Source organism: Ambystoma mexicanum, chromosome 6q (assembly GCF_040938575.1).
Source record: "Ambystoma mexicanum isolate Mex_15411 chromosome 6q, UKY_AmexF1_1, whole genome shotgun sequence".
In the NCBI taxonomy this organism is placed as follows: domain Eukaryota; kingdom Metazoa; phylum Chordata; class Amphibia; order Caudata; family Ambystomatidae; genus Ambystoma; species Ambystoma mexicanum.
In genome coordinates, this window is record NC_090937.1 from 827,919,033 (window position 1) to 827,940,314 (window position 21,282).

The following is a 21,282-nucleotide window of genomic DNA, read 5'->3' on the forward strand; positions in this document are numbered from 1 at the left end:
GTCACATCATGCCACATCTCTCATGATAGTAACAGGAACTTTATTTCCCATGGAAGTTGATGAATGTTTGCCATCTCAACAGTATGAAGCTTAAACGCTTCAGAGGTATACGTACCGCACTTATGTTGAGGTTGCTGCTGCCTCGGCTTTAGATCGGGACACTAATAATTTTGCTGCACACTCTCAGCGCTTCAACTCAAAGTAGCTGGAATCGATTGCGTTGTTAATCGGGTAACACAAACAACCATGCAATATCATCATCTGTATTTGTTCATTGAATGAACTTCACACTAGGACTGAAGTGGGAATTACTGTGTGAAGCACGGGTACACCTGCTGGATTAACTTTAAAAAGGGAACTACCAAAACACTAAATTTCTGAGCATGACATTAAAAGTGAAATACTGTTGTTAAAATAACTATGGTTGCTCCCAAAGGAACACTTGTAAATACATGAATACCCTGTAAGGATTTAGTTATTTAGTCAATGAGCACCCATTATTCAGTTGAATCTTTTTGGGAAATTATCCAGTTCAAAGGGCCATGCAAGGAGTGAATTCAAGCTTTCAAACCCAGCATAAAATACATCTTCATAAACAACCAAGAGGGCTTAGATATCTGATCAGCTGGACGAACCAGAGCTAGAATGCTGCTTCACACACTTATAGCCAGGAGGTTTATATCAACTTAGGTGACATGTCTATTGCAAGTGACATTAATATTCTTCCCTGGCTTGGGGAGAGCAAAGGAGTGCCCCAAATAGTCAAGCGACTGTTCAAATGGACAGGAATAGGTTTAAAATTTGAAGGGAATAACTGTGTCTAGGCCTTACCAATTTTTCACACAACAAATTCAAGTAACCAGAATTTTAGGTAGTTAGTCAAAAGCAAATCTCAGGCAAACTGTTGTCTGAACTTTGACCACATTCCTTAAAATGCTTAAACATGTTTGAACATTCTATTCTGTCTCAGGCAGCTTTCACAGAAGCCCTACAATGTTTAGGCAAGCGGGATTAGGATTGTTACATACATTGAAGTTAGTTTATAGATATTGTAGGTAGACACTTAGGAAGTAGTAATGAGTGGCTGGGATCAAGTGAGCAATTGAGATTTAGGTTGATTTGGCTAATGCAGTGCTGTGGACATACTCATTTATTCGGAGTGAGTGTGCAACACAAATGGCATTGGTAGAGATTTGAAGCAAATGAACAAGGAACATGCCATCAGGTAATACTTAGGAGAAAAAGTGGGAGGAGCAAGCAATCCCTTAAATTATCTTGTTGGAGTGACATGCTGACTTTATCTTACTGGGAGGGAGCAGAGGACAAATCATTCAGTGTATGTCTTTTGAAGCAAGTGGACTAGACATGTGCCATTGTGTGATACCTGGGAGGAGGCTCGGGAGGAGCAGCGAAACCCTGAAGGGAGATTGTAGTAGAGGAAAACTGATCTGATTTTGCAGGGTAGGATCAGCAGAGATTCAAGGTGTCTGGAGGCACACATTTGGACATATTTGGAACAGTATGTCAGCATAACAACTAGCAAGAGGCATGGGAAGAAATGCAGTTGTTGGTATTTCATTCCTGTAGCTATATGTACTGTGTGAACTGGGTAGGCCAGAGTTGCACATGGTTAATTGAAGTTATCACCCACCTCACAATCCACACCTGTCACATGTCACACTAGGCTACATGACCATCTGTGTTTATTGCACCACAACAATGACTATCCATCAAGACCGACAGAGGAGGTTGCACTTTTGGTTTCATTCACTATCTCAGGAGCAGGTAGTGGAGGTGTGCATCTCATATGAACCAATGATTAGGGAAGGACAACAGTATTTTAACAGTGGGAGCATAATGGAAATCCCGCATCTCTATGTCTGCTGACTTTCAGGGAAATAGTAGGTGACATGCCAGTCAGTGTACCTCTCTGGAAGTGAGTGGCTGAGACACATCAGTTAACAACTGGAATGAAGAGCAAAAAGAACCAGGAATCCAAACAGGGCAGCTTTTAGGAGAGCCATGCATGCCTGATTTTGCAATGAGGGTGCAGCAGAGATTGAGGAAGGTGGGTGAGACATCAACAAGTATTGGTCTCTTAATGCTAGTATACAAGAATTGTGCCATTGGGTGAGACCTGAAAGCTGAAGTTGGAGTTGTCTGGAATGCCTCTGGGCAGCTTGTAAGAGAGACATGTGTAAAGACTTAAGGGGGGTGTATGCAGTACTACCCAGTATATGGTTGGGGTAGAGGGGTAGACGGGTAGAGGTACAGAGGCACCCCAGTCAAGGCTCTCAATTGGTAAACGTAGACAAGCAACCAAGACTGAGACTGAAGGGAAGTGATACAGACTTGTTCATAGGTACAGTGAATCCCCAAGCCCCCACAAAGGAATGTCCACACACTATGTTATGTGCTAGCACAGTGTTTTTATTAACTAACATTAAAAACATACAGCAATGTATATGCCCACCTCCTGCAATGCGGCATCTATGATCTTTTCTTATCCTCCCATACAAAGCGAATCTTATATCCATGTCTCCCGTCTTCCATGTTATCTTATAGGAAGAAAATATGTACCATTTGTGAGCTGCATTTGTTTAAATATTTTATCTGTTTCTGATTAAGTGTCCTTTCTGTGACCCTTTTGCTCCCACTTCACCCCTTGCTTCTACACTCTCCTCACCTGAGCTGCTTGAGTCAAAGTTTTCGGAGGACAGGTTTCGTCTGGTGAGGTAGTCTTTCTCCTTTTTTTGGTGGTAATTGCTTGTCACAGAGGGAAGCCACAGTGAATGCTGATGGAACAGCAAGCCTGTTGCTCCCTCTCCGGGAACAAGCCGATACACAAGTGAAAAAGCCAAGCGGCAGAAAATACCCTTGTCAGGCACCGCAATTCACTCTGTCCGACTCCAAATAGGAACTTCCAAAGTGGTGTTGCAGACTGGAAGGAAGGCTGTAGCAGGAAGTGGCGCGGACTCAAAACAGCGAGGATCCATAGCAAACGTGAAGCCGGAAGGCGTGGCTGGTATTCAGGCAGGACACAGGGAGCACAGGACTCAGGTAAGAAAAGAGAAAGACGAAAATATTAAACACACCGGAAATCCAACTGGAGAGGGGACCAGGGGAATGGAGAGGAGAAAGCAGAAAGAGCAAAGGCACCGGGTCTCGAAGGAGGGAGACGCGACCGGGGAGAAGGAACCAGAATGAAACCGGTAAGAGGCAAAGTAGCGAAGAGAAGGAAAACTTTGTACAGAGGACGAAGTCAGTAGCAGACAAAAGCACTGACGATCCGGACAGAGTGTCAGCAGCAAGCGTAAACCCGGAAGCTGGGAACACTATCCAGAGGGGTTGCAACGCAGTGTCCCCCGGGAGGAGGAGGAATAAATACTTCGGCGGGCTCCGCGTTGTGGGAACTGGGACGGCAGCTAGAGTCGTAAAAATAGAGGAAGGACTACCAGCCTCTAAACCCATACTGCAAGCGATACCGCGGAAGTATCCACCAGTCTCGGCGGCGGCAGATGACATTAAGATGCGCACAATTGTGTCAATTGTGATATTTTTACATAGGTGAAATATTTTATAAAGTTGTGCTGATTTCTTGTAATACTGATATAGACACATTTAGAAACAAATCTATTTTGTAACGTTTATGTTAAATGTCAGGATGCCTGAATAAGAGGCTTTACTGATGCTACTATAAGGAAACAATATTGTCAAAATAAAAAAATAAATGGTATATGTTTGCCGACAGTAACATATATATGCTATGATTGAATCATCATAATATTTATGGTATAGCTTTATGCCACATTACAATAGCCATCATACATGCTGTTTATGAAAAATGTGAAATGCCTTAATACAAATCTCTCTATGTATATAAAAGGGAAATGTGTGTGTGTGTCTGTTTGAAATGTTCAGCATACTTCCCAACATGCTACAAACCTAATATTTGGCATGTGGGTTGGTTCCATGGTGTAGACAATGTAAAAGGTTTAAAATATAAATTGTTCTTATTTTTTTTTTACACCGTCTGCAATACTTACCCCTGCCATAGGTGGATATGTCTGTGTGTCAGTTCGAAATATTGATCATGTTTCCCAACATGCTACAAACCTGAGATTTGGCATGTGGGTAGGTTCCTTAGTGTAGACAATGCAAAAAGTATAAAATATAAATTGTTCTTATTTATTTTTTTACACAGTCTGCAATACTTACTCTTGCCAACTGTGGCTATGTGTTTGGGTCTGTTCGAAATAATAAGCATACTTCCTAACATGCTACAAACCTGAAATTTGGCATGTGGGTAGGTTCCATGGTGTAGACAATGTAAAATGTATTAAATATAAATGTCTCTATTTTTTTCTTTTTACTTAAACTTCAGCAGTTCATTGTTCCTAAACTTATCAGACTATCAGCATCGGCATTCAAACTATTATTAGTGGTACTCACTTTTGAAGTCATGCAGGTGACAAAAAATGGTGCTTTTGAAGTAGTGCGTATGACTTCAAATGGTGCATGTCTCTTCAATAGTGTCCGTAATGATGTTGTCTGTCACATCATGCCACATCTCTCATGATAATAACAGGAACTTTATTTCCCATGGAAGTTAATGAATGTTTGCCATCTCAACAGTATGAAGCTTAAACGCTTTAGAGGTACATGTACTGCACTTATGTTGAGGTTGCTGCTGCCTCGGCTGTAGATCTGGACACTAATAATTTTGCTGCACATTCTCAGCGCTTCAACTCAAAGTAGCTGGAATCGATTGCGTTGTTAATCGGGTAACACAAACAACCATGCAATATCATCATCTGTATTTGTTCATTGAATGAACTTCACACTAGGACTGAAGTGGGAATTACTGTGTGAAGCACGGGTACACCTGCTAGATTAACTTTAAAAAGGGAACTACCAAAACACTATAATTCTGAGCATGACATCAAAAGTGAAATACTGTTGTTAAAATAACTATGGTTGCTCCCAAAGGAACACTTGTAAATACATGAATATCCTGTAAGGATTTAGTTATTTAGTCAATGAGCACCCATCATTCAGTTGAATATTTTTAGGAAATTATCCAGTTCAAAGGGCCATGCAAGGAGTGAATTCAAGCTTTCAAACCCAGCATAAAATACATCTTCATAAACAACCAAGTGGGCTAAGATATCTGATCAGCTGGACGAACCAGAGCCAGAATGCTGCTTCACACACTTATACCCAGGAGGCTTATATCAACTTAGGTGACATGTCTATTGCAAGTGACATTAATATTCTTCCCTGGCTTGGGGAGAGCAAAGGAGTGCCCCAAATAGTCAAGCGACTGTTCAAATGGACAGGAATAGGTTTCAAAGTTGAAGGGAATAACTGTGTCTAGGCCTTATCAATTTTTCACACAACAAATTCAAGTAACCAGAATTTTAGGTGGTTAGTCAAAAGCAAATCTCAGGCAAACTGTTGTCTGAACTTTGACCACATTCCTTAAAAGTCTTAAACATGGTTGAACATTCTATTCTGTCTCAGGCAGCTTTCACAGAAGCCCTACAATGTTCAGGCAAGCGGGATTAGGATTTTTACATACATTGGCCCTCATTACAAGTCAGGCGTTAAGGGTTTAACGGCGCCGTCGGCGCCGTTAACCCTTAACGCCTGATTAAGAGGTCCCGGGTTTTAACGCCTGCTTTTTGCAGGCGTTAAAACCCATGCCGCAAAGTGACCTTGGTGCTAAGTACGGTGCCGCAATTTGCGGCACCGTACTTAGCACCTTTCCCTATTCCCGTTATGCCCTATGGGGCAAAAATGGGAATGGGGAAGGGCAAATGGTGAATGGGGAATTACCGCCCCACTCACCTTGGAATGGGGCGGTAATTCCGCCATCCACCATGCCGGAGTCCGGCATGGACCATGGTGCTAATAGCACAATGGTCCACCGCCTGACTCGTAATGAGGGCCATTGAAGTTACTTTATAGACATTGTAGGTAGACACTTAGGAAGTAGTAATGAGTGGCTGGGATCAAGTGAGCAAGTGAGATTTAGGTTGATTTGGCTAATGCAGTGCTGTGGACATACTCATTTATTCGTAGTGAGCGTGCAACACAAATGGCATTGGTAGAGATTTGAAACAAATGAACAAGGAACATGCGATCAGGTAATACCTAGGAGAAAAAGTGGGAGGAGCAAGCAATCCCTTAAATTATCTTGTTGGAGTGACATGCTGACTTTATCTTGCTGGGAGGGAGCAGAGGACAAATCATTCAGTGCATGTCTCTTGAAGCAAGTGGACTAGACATGTGCCATTGTGTGATACCTGGGAGGAGGCTCGGGAGGAGCAGCGAAACCCTGAAGGGAGATTGTAGTAGAGGCAAACTGATCTGATTTTGCAGGGTAGGATCAGCAGAGATTCAAGGTGTCTGGAGGCACACATTTGGACATATTTGGAACAGTATGTCAGCATAACAACTAGCAAGAGGCATGGGAAGAAATGCAGTTGTTGGTATTTCACTCCTGTAGCTTTATGTACTGTGTGAACTGGGTAGGCCAGAGTTGCACATGGTTAATTGAAGTTATCACCCAACTCACAATCCACACCTGTCACATGTCACACTAAGCTACATGACCATCTGTGTTTATTGCACCACAACAATGACTATCCATCAAGACCGACAGAGGAGGTTGCACGTTCGGTTTCATTCACTATCTCAGGAGCAGGTAGTGGAGGTGTGCATCTCATATGAACCAAAGATTAGGGAAGGACAACAGTATTTTAACAGTGGGAGCATAATGGAAATCCTGCATCTCTATGTCTGCTGACTTTCAGGGAAATAGTAGGTGACATGCCAGTCAGTGTACCTCTCTGGAAGTGAGTGGCTGAGACACATCAGTTAACAACTGGAATGAAGAGCAAAAAGAACCAGGAATCCAAACAGGGCAGCTTTTAGGAGAGCCATGCATGCCTGATTTTGCAATGAGGGTGCAGCAGAGATTGAGGAAGGTGGGTGAGACATCAACAAGTATTGGTCTCTTAATGCTAGTATACAAGAATTGTGCCATTGGGTGAGACCTGAAAGCTGAAGTTGTAGTTGTCTGGAATGCCTTTGGGCAGCTTGTGAGAGAGACATGTGTAAAGACTTAAGGGGGGTGTCTGCAGTACTACCCAGTATATGGTTGGGGTAGAGGGGTAGAGGGGTAGAGGTACAGAGGCACCCCAGTCAAGGCTTTCAATTGGTAAATGTAGACAAGCAACCAAGACTGAGACTGAAGGGAAGTGATACAGACTGGTTCATAGGTACAGTGAATCCCCAAGCCCCCACAAAGGAATGTCCACACACTATGTTATGCGCTAGCACAGTGTTTTTATTAACTAACATTAAAAACATACAGCAATGTATATGCCCACCGCCTGTAATGCGGCATCTATGATCTTTTCTTATCCTCCCATACAAAGCTAATCTTATATCCATGTCTCCCGTCTTCCATGTCATCTTATAGGATGAAAATATGTACCATTTGTGAGCTCCATTTGTTTAAATATTTTATCTGTTTCTGATTAAGTGTCCTTTCTTTGACCCTTTTGCTCCCACTTCACCCCTTGCTTCTACACTCTCCTCACCTGAGCTGCTTGAGTCAAAGCTTTCGGAGGACAGGTTTTGTCTGGTGAGGTTGTCTTTCTCCTTTTTTTGGTGGTAATTGCCTGTCACAGAGTGAAGCCACAGTGAATGCTGATGGAACAGCAAGCCTGTTGCTCCCTCTCCGGGAACAAGCCGATATACAAGGAAAAAGCCAAGCGGTAGAAAAAACCCTTGTCAGGCACCACAATGCACTCTGTCCGACTCCAAGTAGGAACTTCCAAAGTGGTGTTGCAGACAGGAAGGAAGGCTGTAGCAGGAAGTGGCGCGGACTCAAAACAGCGAGGATCCATAGCAAACGTGAAGCCGGAAGGCGTGGCTGGTATTCAGGCAGGACAAAGGGAGCACAGGACTCAGGTAAGAAAAGAGAAAGACGAAAATATTAAACAGACCGGAAATCCAACTGGAGAGGGTACCAGGGGAATGGAGAGGAGAAAGCAGAAAGAGCAAAGGCAACGGGTCTCGAAGGAGGGAGACGGGACCGGGGAGAATGAACCGGAATGAAACCGGTAAGAGGCAAAGTAGCGAAGAGAAGGAAAACTTCGTACAGAGGACGAAGTCAGTAGCAGACAAAAGCACTGACGATCCGGACAGTTTGTCAGCAGCAAGCTAAAACCCGGAAGCTGGGAACACTATCCAGAGGGGTTGCAACGCAGTGTCCCCCGGGAAGAGGAGGAATAAATACTTCGGCGGGCTCTGCGCTGTGGGAACTGGGACAGCAGCTAGAGTCGTAAAAATAGAGGAAGGACTACCAGCCTCTAAACCCATACTGCAAGCGACACTGCGGAAGTATCCACCAGTCTCGGCGGCGGCGGATGACATTAAGATGCACACAATTGTGTCAATTGTGATATTTTTACATAGGTGAAATATTTTATAAAGTTGTGCTGATTTCTTGTAATACTGATATAGACACATTTAGAAACACATCTATTTTTTAACGTTCATGTTAAATGTCAGGAGGCCTGAATAAGAGACTTTACTGATGCTACTATAAGGAAACAATATTGTCAAAATAAAAAAAAAATGGTATATGTTTGCCGACAGTAACATATATATGCTATGATTGAATCATCATAATATTTATGGTATACCTTTATGCCACATTACAATAGCCATCATACATGCTGTTTATGAAAAATGTGAAATGCCTTAATACAAATCTCTCAATGTATATAAAAGGGAAATGTGTGTGTGTGTCTGTTTGAAATGTTCAGCATACTTCCCAACATGCTACAAACCTAATATTTGGCATGTGGGTTGGTTCCATGGTGTAGACAATGTAAAAGGTTTAAAATATAAATTGTTCTTATTTTTTTTTACACCGTCTGCAATACTTACCCCTGCCATAGGTGGATATGTCTATGTGTCTGTTCGAAATATTGATCATGTTTCCCAACATGCTACAAACCTGAGATTTGGCATGTGGGTTGGTTCCTTGGTGTAGACAATGCAAAAAGTATAAAATTTAAATTGTTCTTATTTATTTTTTTACACAGTCTGCAATACTTACTCCTGCCAACTGTGGCTATGTGTTTGGGTCTGTTCGAAATAATAAGCATACTTCCTAACATGCTACAAACCTGAAATTTGGCATGTGGGTAGGTTCCATGGTGTAGACAATGTAAAATGTATTAAATATAAATGTCTCTATTTTTTTCTTTTTACTTAAACTTCAGCAGTTCATTGTTCCTAAACTTATCAGACTATCAGCATCGGCATTCAAACTAACATTAGTGGTACTCACTTTTGAAGTCATGCAGGTGACAAAAAATGGTGCTTTTGAAGTAGTGCGTATGACTTCAAATGGTGCATGTCTCTTCAATAGTGTCCGTAATTACGTTGTCTGTCACATCATGCCACATCTCTCATGATAATAACAGGAACTTTATTTCCCATGGAAGTTAATGAATGTTTGCCATCTCAACAGTATGAAGCTTAAACGCTTCAGAGGTACATGTACTGCACTTATGTTGAGGTTGCTGCTGCCTCGGGTGTAGATCTGGACACTAATAATTTTGCTGCACATTCTCAGCGCTTCAACTCAAAGTAGCTGGAATCGATTGCGTTGTTAATCGGGTAACACAAACAATCATGCAATATCATCATCTGTATTTGTTCATTGAATGAACTTCACACTAGGACTGAAGTGGGAATTACTGTGTGAAGCACGGGTACACCTGCTAGATTAACTTTAAAAAGGGAACTACCAAAACACTATAATTCTGAGCATGACATCAAAAGTGAAATACTGTTGTTAAAATAACTATGGTTGCTCCCAAAGGAACAATTGTAAATACATGAATACCCTGTAAGGATTTAGTTATTTAGTCAATGAGCACCCATCATTCAGTTGAATCTTTTTGGGAAATTATCCAGTTCAAAGGGCCAAGCAAGGAGTGAATTCAAGCTTTCAAACCCAGCATAAAATATATCTTCATAAACAACCAAGAGGGCTAAGATATCTGATCAGCTGGACGAACCAGAGCCAGAATGCTGTTTCACACACTTATACCCAGGAGGCTTATATCAACTTAGGTGACATGTCTATTGCAAGTGACATTAATATTCTTCCCTGGCTTGGGGAGAGCAAAGGAGTGCCCCAAATAGTCAAGCGACTGTTCAAATGGACAGGAATAGGTTTCAAATTTGAAGGGAATAACTGTGTCTAGGCCTTACCAATTTTTCACACAACAAATTCAAGTAACCAGAATTTTAGGTAGTTAGTCAAAAGCAAATCTCAGGCAAACTGTTGTCTGAACTTTGACCACATTCCTTAAAAGTCTTAAACATGGTTGAACATTCTAGTCTGTCTCAGGCAGCTTTCACAGAAGCCCTACAATGTTCGGGCAAGCGGGATTAGGATTTTTAAATACATTGAAGTTACTTTATAGACATTGTAGGTAGACACTTAGGAAGTAGTAATGAGTGGCTCGGATCAAGTGAGCAAGTGAGATTTAGGTTGATTTGGCTAATGCAGTGCTGTGGACATACTCATTTATTCGGAGTGAGTGTGCAAAACAAATGGCATTGGTAGAGATTTGAAGCAAATGAACAAGGAACATGCCATCAGGTAATACCTAGGAGAAAAAGTGGGAGGAGCAAGCAATCCCTTAAATTATCTTGTTGGAGTGACATGCTGACTTTATCTTGCTGGGAGGGAGCAGAGGACAAATCATTCAGTGTATGTCTCTTGAAGCAAGTGGACTAGACATGTGCCATTGTGTGATACATGGGAGGAGGTTCGGGAGGAGCAGCGAAACCCTGAAGGGAGATTGTAGTAGAGGCAAACTGATCTGATTCTGCAGGGTAGGATCAGCAGAGATTCAAGGTGTCTGGAGGCACACATTTGGACATATTTGGAACAGTATGTCAGCATAACAACTAGCAAGAGGCATGGGAAGAAATGCAGTTGTTGGTATTTCACTCCTGAAGCTTTATGTACTGCGTGAACTGGGTAGGCCAGAGTTGCACATGGTTAATTGAAGTTATCACCCAACTCACAATCCACACCTGTCACATGTCACACTAGGCTACATGACCATCTGTGTTTATTGCACCACAACAATGACTATCCATCAAGACCGACAGAGGAGGTTGCACGTTTGGTTTCATTCACTATCTCAGGAGCAGGTAGTGGAGGTGTGCATCTCATATGAACCAATGAATAGGGAAGGACAACAGTATTTTAACAGTGGGAGCATAATGGAAATCCTGCATCTCTATGTCTGCTGACTTTCAGGGAAATAGTAGGTGACATGCCAGTCAGTGTACCTCTCTGGAAGTGAGTGGCTGAGACACATCAGTTAACAACTGGAATGAATAGCAAAAAGAACCAGGAATCCAAACAGGGCAGCTTTTAGGCGAGCCATGCATGCCTGAGTTTGCAATGATGGTGCAGCAGAGATTGAGGAAGGTGGGTGAGACATCAACAAGTATTGGTCTCTTAATGCTAGTATACAAGAATTGTTCCATTGGGTGAGACCTGAAAGCTGAAGTTGGAGTTGTCTGGAATGCCTCTGGGCAACTTGTGAGAGAGACATGTGTAAAGACTTAAGGGGGGTGTCTGCAGTACTACCCAGTATATGGTTGGGGTAGAGGGGTAGAGGGGTAGAGGTACAGAGGCACCCCAGTCAAGGCTCTCAATTGGTAAACGTAGACAAGCAACCAAGACTGAGACTGAAGGGAAGTGATACAGACTGGTTCATAGGTACAGTGAATCCCCAAGCCCCCACAAAGGAATGTCCACACACTATGTTATGTGCTAGCACAGTGTTTTTATTAACTAACATTAAAAACATACAGCAATGTATATGCCCACCTCCTGCAATGCGGCATCTATGATCTTTTCTTATCCTCCCATACAAAGCGAATCTTATATCCATGTCTCCTGTCTTCCATGTCATCTTATAGGAAGAAAATATGTACCATTTGTGAGCTGCATTTGTTTAAATATTTTATCTGTTTCTGATTAAGTGTCCTTTCTGTGACCCTTTTGCTCCCACTTCACCCCTTGCTTCTACACTCTCCTCACCTGAGCTGCTTGAGTCAAAGCTTTCGGAGGACAGGTTTCGTCTGGTGAGGTAGTCTTTCTCCTTTTTTTGGTGGTAATTGCCTGTCACAGAGGGAAGCCACAGTGAATGCTGATGGAACAGCAAGCCTGTTGCTCCCTCTCCGGGAACAAGCCGATACACAAGTGAAAAAGCCAAGCGGCAGAAAATACCCTTGTCAGGCACCGCAATTCACTCTGTCCGACTCCAAGTAGGAACTTCCAAAGTGGTGTTGCAGACTGGAAGGAAGGCTGTAGCAGGAAGTGGCGCGGACTCAAAACAGCGAGGATCCATAGCAAACGTGAAGCCGGAAGGCGTGGCTGGTATTCAGGCAGGACACAGGGAGCACAGGACTCAGGTAAGAAAAGAGAAAGACGAAAATATTAAACAGACCGGAAATCCAACTGGAGAGGGGACCAGGGGAATGGAGAGGAGAAAGCAGAACGAGCAAAGGCACCGGGTCTCGAAGGAGGGAGACGCGACCGGGGAGAAGGATCCGGAATGAAACCGGTAAGAGGCAAAGTAGCGAAGAGAAGGAAAACTTCGTACAGAGGACGAAGTCAGTAGCAGACAAAAGCACTGACGATCCGGACAGAGTGTCAGCAGCAAGCGTAAACCCGGAAGCTGGGAACACTATCCAGAAGGGTTGCAACGCACTGTCCCCCGGGAGGAGGAGGAATAAATACTTCGGCGGGCTCCGCTTTGTGGGAACTGGGACGGCAGCTAGAGTCGTAAAAATAGAGGAAGGACTACCAGCCTCTAAACCCATACTGCAAGCGACACCGCGGAAGTATCCACCAGTCTCGGCGGCGGCGGATGACATTAAGATGCACACAATTGTGTCAATTGTGATATTTTTACATAGGTGAAATATTTTATAAAGTTGTGCTGATTTCTTGTAATACTGATATAGACACATTTAGAAACAAATCTATTTTGTAACGTTTATGTTAAATGTCAGGATGCCTGAATAAGAGACTTTACTGATGCTACTATAAGGAAACAATATTGTCAAAATTAAAAAAAAATGGTATATGTTTGCCGACAGTAACATATATATGCTATGATTGAATCATCATAATATTTATGGTATACCTTTATGCCACATTACAATAGGCATCATACATGCTGTTTATGAAAAATGTGAAATGCCTTAATACAAATCTCTCTATGTATATAAAAGGGAAATGTGTGTGTGTGTCTGTTTGAAATGTTCAGCATACTTCCCAACATGCTACAAACCTAATATTTGGCATGTGGGTTGGTTCCATGGTGTAGACAATGTAAAAGGTTTAAAATATAAATTGTTCTTATTTTTTTTTTACACCGTCTGCAATACTTACCCCTGCCATAGGTGGATATGTCTGTGTGTCTGTTCGAAATATTGATCATGTTTCCCAACATGCTACAAACCTGAGATTTGGCATGTGGGTAGGTTCCTTAGTGTAGACAATGCAAAAAGTATAAAATTTAAATTGTTCTTATTTATTTTTTTACACAGTCTGCAATACTTACTCCTGCCAACTGTGGCTATGTGTTTGGGTCTGTTCGAAATAATAAGCATACTTCCTAACATGCTACAAACCTGAAATTTGGCATGTGGGTAGGTTCCATGGTGTAGACAATGTAAAATGTATTAAATAAAAATGTCTCTATTTTTTCTTTTTACTTAAACTTCAGCAGTTCATTGTTCCTAAACTTGTCAGACTATCAGCATCGGCATTCAAACTAACATTAGTGGTACTCACTTTTGAAGTCATGCAGGTGACAAAAAATGGTGCTTTTGAAGTAGTGTGTTTAACTTCAAATGGTGCATGTCTCTTCAATAGTATCCGTAATGACGTTGTCTGTCACATCATGCCACATCTCTCATGATAATAACAGGAACTTTATTTCCCATGGAAGTTAATGAATGTTTGCCATCTCAACAGTATGAAGCTTAAACGCTTCAGAGGTACATGTACCGCACTTATGTTGAGGTTGCTGCTGCCTCGGCTGTAGATCTGGACACTAATAATTTTGCTGCACATTCTCAGCGCTTCAACTCAAAGTAGCTGGAATCGATTGCGTTGTTAATCGGGTAACACAAACAACCATGCAATATCATCATCTGTATTTGTTCATTGAATGAACTTCACACTAGGACTGAAGTGGGAATTACTGTGTGAAGCACGGGTACACCTGCTAGATTAACTTTAAAAAGGGAACTACCAAAACACTATAATTCTGAGCATGACATCAAAAGTGAAATACTGTTGTTAAAATAACTATGGTTGCTCCCAAAGGAACACTTGTAAATACATGAATACCCTGTAAGGATTTAGTTATTTAGTCAATGAGCACCCATCATTCAGTTGAATCTTTTTGGGAAATTATCCAGTTCAAAGGGCCATGCAAGGAGTGAATTCAAGCTTTCAAACCCAGCATAAAATACATCTTCATAAACAACCAAGATGGCTAAGATATCTGATCAGCTGGACGAACCAGAGCCAGAATGCTGCTTCACACACTTATACCCAGGAGGCTTATATCAACTTAGGTGACATGTCTATTGCAAGTGACATTAATATTCTTCCCTGGCTTGGGGAGAGCAAAGGAGTGCCCCAAATAGTCAAGCGACTGTTCAAATGGACAGGAATAGGTTTCAAAGTTGAAGGGAATAACTGTGTCTAGGCCTTACCAATTTTTCACACAACAAATTCAAGTAACCAGAATTTTAGGTGGTTAGTCAAAAGCAAATCTCAGGCAAACTGTTGTCTGAACTTTGACCACATTCCTTAAAAGTCTTAAACATGGTTGAACATTCTATTCTGTCTCAGGCAGCTTTCACAGAAGCCCTACAATGTTCAGGCAAGCGGGATTAGGATTTTTACATACATTGAAGTTACTTTATAGACATTGTAGGTAGACACTTAGGAAGTAGTAATGAGTGGCTGGGATCAAGTGAGCAAGTGAGATTTAGGTTGATTTGGCTAATGCAGTGCTGTGGACATACTCATTTATTCGGAGTGAGTGTGCAACACAAATGGCATTGGTAGAGATTTGAAGCAAATGAACAAGGAACATGCCATCAGGTAATACCTAGGAGAAAAAGTGGGAGGAGCAAGCAATCCCTTAAATTATCTTGTTGGAGAGACATGCTGACTTTATCTTGCTGGGAGGGAGCAGAGGACAAATCATTCAGTGTATGTCTCTTGAAGCAAGTGGACTAGACATGTGCCATTGTGTGATACCTGGGAGGAGGCTCGGGAGGAGCAGCGAAACCCTGAAGGGAGATTGTAGTAGAGGCAAACTGATCTGATTTTGCAGGGTAGGATCAGCAGAGATTCAAGGTGTCTGGAGGCACACATTTGGACATATTTGGAACAGTATGTCAGCATAACAACTAGCAAGAGGCATGGGAAGAAATGCAGTTGTTGGTATTTCACTCCTGCAGCTTTATGTACTGTGTGAACTGGGTAGGCCAGAGTTGCACATGGTTAATTGAAGTTATCACCCAACTCACAATCCACACCTGTCACATGTCACACTAGGCTACATGACCATCTGTGTTTATTGCACCACAACAATGACTATCCATCAAGACCGACAGAGGAGGTAGCACGTTTGGTTTCATTCACTATCTCAGGAGCAGGTAGTGGAGGTGTGCATCTCATATGAACCAATGAATAGGGAAGGACAACAGTATTTTAACAGTGGGAGCATAATGGAAATCCTGCATCTCTATGTCTGCTGACTTTCAGGGAAATAGTAGGTGACATGCCAGTCAGTGTACCTCTCTGGAAGTGAGTGGCTGAGACACATCAGTTAACAACTGGAATGAATAGCAAAAAGAACCAGGAATCCAAACAGGGCAGCTTTTAGGCGAGCCATGCATGCCTGAGTTTGCAATGAGGGTGCAGCAGAGATTGAGGAAGGTGGGTGAGACATCAACAAGTATTGGTCTCTTAATGTAAGTATACAAGAATTGTTCCATTGGGTGAGACCTGAAAGCTGAAGTTGGAGTTGTCTGGAATGCCTCTGGGCAGCTTGTGAGAGAGACATGTGTAAAGACTTAAGGGGGGTGTCTGCAGTACTACCCAGTATATGGTTGGGGTAGAGGGGTAGAGGGGTAGAGGTACAGAGGCACCCCAGTCAAGGCTCTCAATTGGTAAACGTAGACAAGCAACCAAGACTGAGACTGAAGGGAAGTGATACAGACTGGTTCATAGGTACAGTGAATCCCCAAGCCCCCACAAAGGAATGTCCACACACTATGTTATGTGCTAGCACAGTGTTTTTATTAACTAACATTAAAAACATACAGCAATGTATATGCCCACCTCCTGTAATGTGGCATCTATGATCTTTTCTTATCCTCAAATACAAAGCTAATCTTATATCCATGCCTCCCGTCTTCCATGTTATCTTATAGGAAGAAAATATGTACCATTTGTGAGCTGCATTTGTTTAAATATTTTATCTGTTTCTGATTAAGTGTCCTTTCTGTGACCCTTTTGCTCCCACTTCACCCCTTGCTTCTACACTCTCCTCACCTGAGCTGCTTGAGTCGAAGCTTTCGGAGGACAGGTTTCGTCTGGTGAGGTAGTCTTTCTCCTTTTTTTGGTGGTAATTGCCTGTCACAGAGGGAAGCCACAGTGAACGCTGATGGAACAGCAAGCCTGTGGCTCCCTCTCCGGGAACAAGCCGATACACAAGGGAAAAAGCCAAGCGGCAGAAAAAACCCTTGTCAGGCACCGCAATGCACTCTGTCCAACTCCAAGTAGGAACTTCCAAAGTGGTGTTGCAGACAGGAAGGAAGTCTGTAGCAGGAAGCTGCGCGGACTCAAAACAGCGAGGATCCATAGCAAACGTGAAGCCAGAAGGCGTGGCTGGTATTCAGGCAGGACACAGGGAGCACAGGACTCAGGTAAGAAAAGAGAAAGACGAAAATATTAAACAGACCGGAAATCCAACTGGAGAGGGTACCAGGGGAATGGAGAGGAGAAAGCAGAAAGAGCAAAGGCAACGGGTCTCGAAGGAGGGAGACGCGACCGGGGAGAATGAACCGGAATGAAACCGGTAAGAGGCAAAGTAGCGAAGAGAAGGAAAACTTCGTACAGAGGACGAAGTCAGTAGCAGACAAAAGCACTGACGATCCGGACAGATTGTCAGCAGCAAGCTAAAACCCGGAAGCTGGGAACACTATCCAGAGGGGTTGCAACGCAGTGTCCCCCGGGAAGAGGAGGAATAAATACTTCGGCGGGCTCCGCGCTGTGGGAACTGGGACGGCAGCTAGAGTCGTAAAAATAGAGGAAGGACTACCAGCCTCTAAAACCATACTGCAAGCGACACCGCAGAAGTATCCACCAGTCTCGGCGGCGGCGGATGACATTAAGATGCACACAACTGTGTCAATTGTGATATTTTTACATCGGTGAAATATTTTATAAAGTTGTGCTGATTTCTTGTAATACTAATATAGACACATTTAGAAACAAATCTATTTTGTAACGTTTATGTTAAATGTCAGGAGGCCTGAATAAGAGACTTTACTGATGCTACTATAAGGAAACAATATTGTCAAAATAAAAAAAAAAAATGGTATATGTTTGCCGACAGTAACATATATATGCTATGATTGAATCATCATAATATTTATGGTATACCTTTATGCCACATTACAATAGGCATCATACATGCTGTTTATGAAAAATGTGAAATGCCTTAATACAAATCTCTCTATGTATATAAAAGGGAAATGTGTGTGTGTGTCTGTTTGAAATGTTCAGCATACTTCCCAACATGCTACAAACCTAATATTTGGCATGTGGGTTGGTTCCATGGTGTAGACAATGTAAAAGGTTTAAAATATAAATTGTTCTTATTTTTTTTTACACCGTCTGCAATACTTACCCCTGCCATAGGTGGATATGTCTATGTGTCTGTTCGAAATATTGATCATGTTTCCCAACATGCTACAAACCTGACATTTGGCATGTGGGTAGGTTCCTTGGTGTAGACAATGCAAAAAGTATAAAATTTAAATTGTTCTTATTTATTTTTTTACACAGTCTGCAATACTTACTCCTGCCAACTGTGGCTATGTGTTTGGGTCTGTTCGAAATAATAAGCATACCTCCTAACATGCTACAAACCTGAAATTTGGCATGTGGGTAGGTTCCATGGTGTAGACAATGTAAAATGTATTAAATATAAATGTCTCTATTTTTTTCTTTTTACTTAAACTTCAGCAGTTCATTGTTCCTAAACTTATCAGACTATCAGCATCGGCATTCAAACTAACACTAGTGGTACTCACTTTTGAAGTCATGCAGGTGACAAAAAATGGTGCTTTTGAAGTAGTGCGTATGACTTCAAATGGTGCATGTCTCTTCAATAGTGTCCGTAATGACGTTGTCTGTCACATCATGCCACATCTCTCATGATAATAACAGGAACTTTATTTCCCATGGAAGTTAATGAATGTTTGCCATCTCAACAGTATGAAGCTTAAACGCTTCAGAGGTACATGTACCGCACTTATGTTGAGGTTGCTGCTGCCTCGGCTGTAGATCTGGACACTAATAATTTTGCTGCACATTCTCAGCGCTTCAACTCAAAGTAGCTGGAATCGATTGCGTTGTTAATCGGGTAACACAAACAACCATGCAATATCATCATCTGTATTTGTTCATTGAATGAACTTCACACTAGGACTGAAGTGGGAATTACTGTGTGAAGCACGGGTACACCTGCTAGATTAACTTTAAAAAGGGAACTACCAAAACACTATAATTCTGAGCATGACATCAAAAGTGAAATACTGTTGTTAAAATAACTATGGTTGCTCCCAAAGGAACACTTGTAAATACATGAATACCCTGTAAGGATTTAGTTATTTAGTCAATGAGCACCCATCATTCAGTTGAATCTTTTTGGGAAATTATCCAGTTCAAAGGGCCATGCAAGGAGTGAATTCAAGCTTTCAAACCCAGCATAAAATACATCTTCATAAACAACCAAGATGGCTAAGATATCTGATCAGCTGGACGAACCAGAGCCAGAATGCTGCTTCACACACTTATACCCAGGAGGCTTATATCAACTTAGGTGACATGTCTATTGCAAGTGACATTAATATTCTTCCCTGGCTTGGGGAGAGCAAAGGAGTGCCCCAAATAGTCAAGCGACTGTTCAAATGGACAGGAATAGGTTTCAAAGTTGAAGGGAATAACTGTGTCTAGGCCTTACCAATTTTTCACACAACAAATTCAAGTAACCAGAATTTTAGGTGGTTAGTCAAAAGCAAATCTCAGGCAAACTGTTGTCTGAACTTTGACCACATTCCTTAAAAGTCTTAAACATGGTTGAACATTCTATTCTGTCTCAGGCAGCTTTCACAGAAGCCCTACAATGTTCAGGCAAGCGGGATTAGGATTTTTACATACATTGAAGTTACTTTATAGACATTGTAGGTAGACACTTAGGAAGTAGTAATGAGTGGCTGGGATCAAGTGAGCAAGTGAGATTTAGGTTGATTTGGCTAATGCAGTGCTGTGGACATACTCATTTATTCGGAGTGAGTGTGCAACACAAATGGCATTGGTAGAGATTTGAAGCAAATGAACAAGGAACATGCCATCAGGTAATACCTAGGAGAAAAAGTGGGAGGAGCAAGCAATCCCTTAAATTATCTTGTTGGAGAGACATGCTGACTTTATCTTGCTGGGAGGGAGCAGAGGACAAATCATTCAGTGTATGTCTCTTGAAGCAAGTGGACTAGACATGTGCCATTGTGTGATACCTGGGAGGAGGCTCGGGAGGAGCAGCGAAACCCTGAAGGGAGATTGTAGTAGAGGCAAACTGATCTGATTTTGCAGGGTAGGATCAGCAGAGATTCAAGGTGTCTGGAGGCACACATTTGGACATATTTGGAACAGTATGTCAGCATAACAACTAGCAAGAGGCATGGGAAGAAATGCAGTTGTTGGTATTTCACTCCTGCAGCTTTATGTACTGTGTGAACTGGGTAGGCCAGAGTTGCACATGGTTAATTGAAGTTATCACCCAACTCACAATCCACACCTGTCACATGTCACACTAGGCTACATGACCATCTGTGTTTATTGCACCACAACAATTACTATCCATCAAGACCGACAGAGGAGGTAGCACGTTTGGTTTCATTCACTATCTCAGGAGCAGGTAGTGGAGGTGTGCATCTCATATGAACCAATGAATAGGGAAGGACAACAGTATTTTAACAGTGGGAGCATAATGGAAATCCTGCATCTCTATGTCTGCTGACTTTCAGGGAAATAGTAGGTGACATGCCAGTCAGTGTACCTCTCTGGAAGTGAGTGGCTGAGACACATCAGTTAACAACTGGAATGAATAGCAAAAAGAACCAGGAATCCAAACAGGGCAGCTTTTAGGCGAGCCATGCATGCCTGAGTTTGCAATGAGGGTGCAGCAGAGATTGAGGAAGGTGGGTGAGACATCAACAAGTATTGGTCTCTTAATGTAAGTATACAAGAATTGTTCCATTGGGTGAGACCTGAAAGCTGAAGTTGGAGTTGTCTGGAATGCCTCTGGGCAGCTTGTGAGAGAGACATGTGTAAAGACTTAAGGGGGGTGTCTGCAGTACTACCCAGTATATGGTTGGGGTAGAGGGGTAGAGGGGTAGAGGTACAGAGGCACCCCAGTCAAGGCTCTCAATTGGTAAACGTAGACAAGCAACCAAGACTGAGACTGAAGGGAAGTGATACAGACTGGTTCATAGGTACAGTGAATCCCCAAGCCCCCACAAAGGAATGTCCACACACTATGTTATGTGCTAGCACAGTGTTTTTATTAACTAACATTAAAAACATACAGCAATGTATATGCCCACCTCCTGTAATGTGGCATCTATGATCTTTTCTTATCCTCAAATACAAAGCTAATCTTATATCCATGCCTCCCGTCTTCCATGTTATCTTATAGGAAGAAAATATGTACCATTTGTGAGCTGCATTTGTTTAAATATTTTATCTGTTTCTGATTAAGTGTCCTTTCTGTGACCCTTTTGCTCCCACTTCACCCCTTGCTTCTACACTCTCCTCACCTGAGCTGCTTGAGTCGA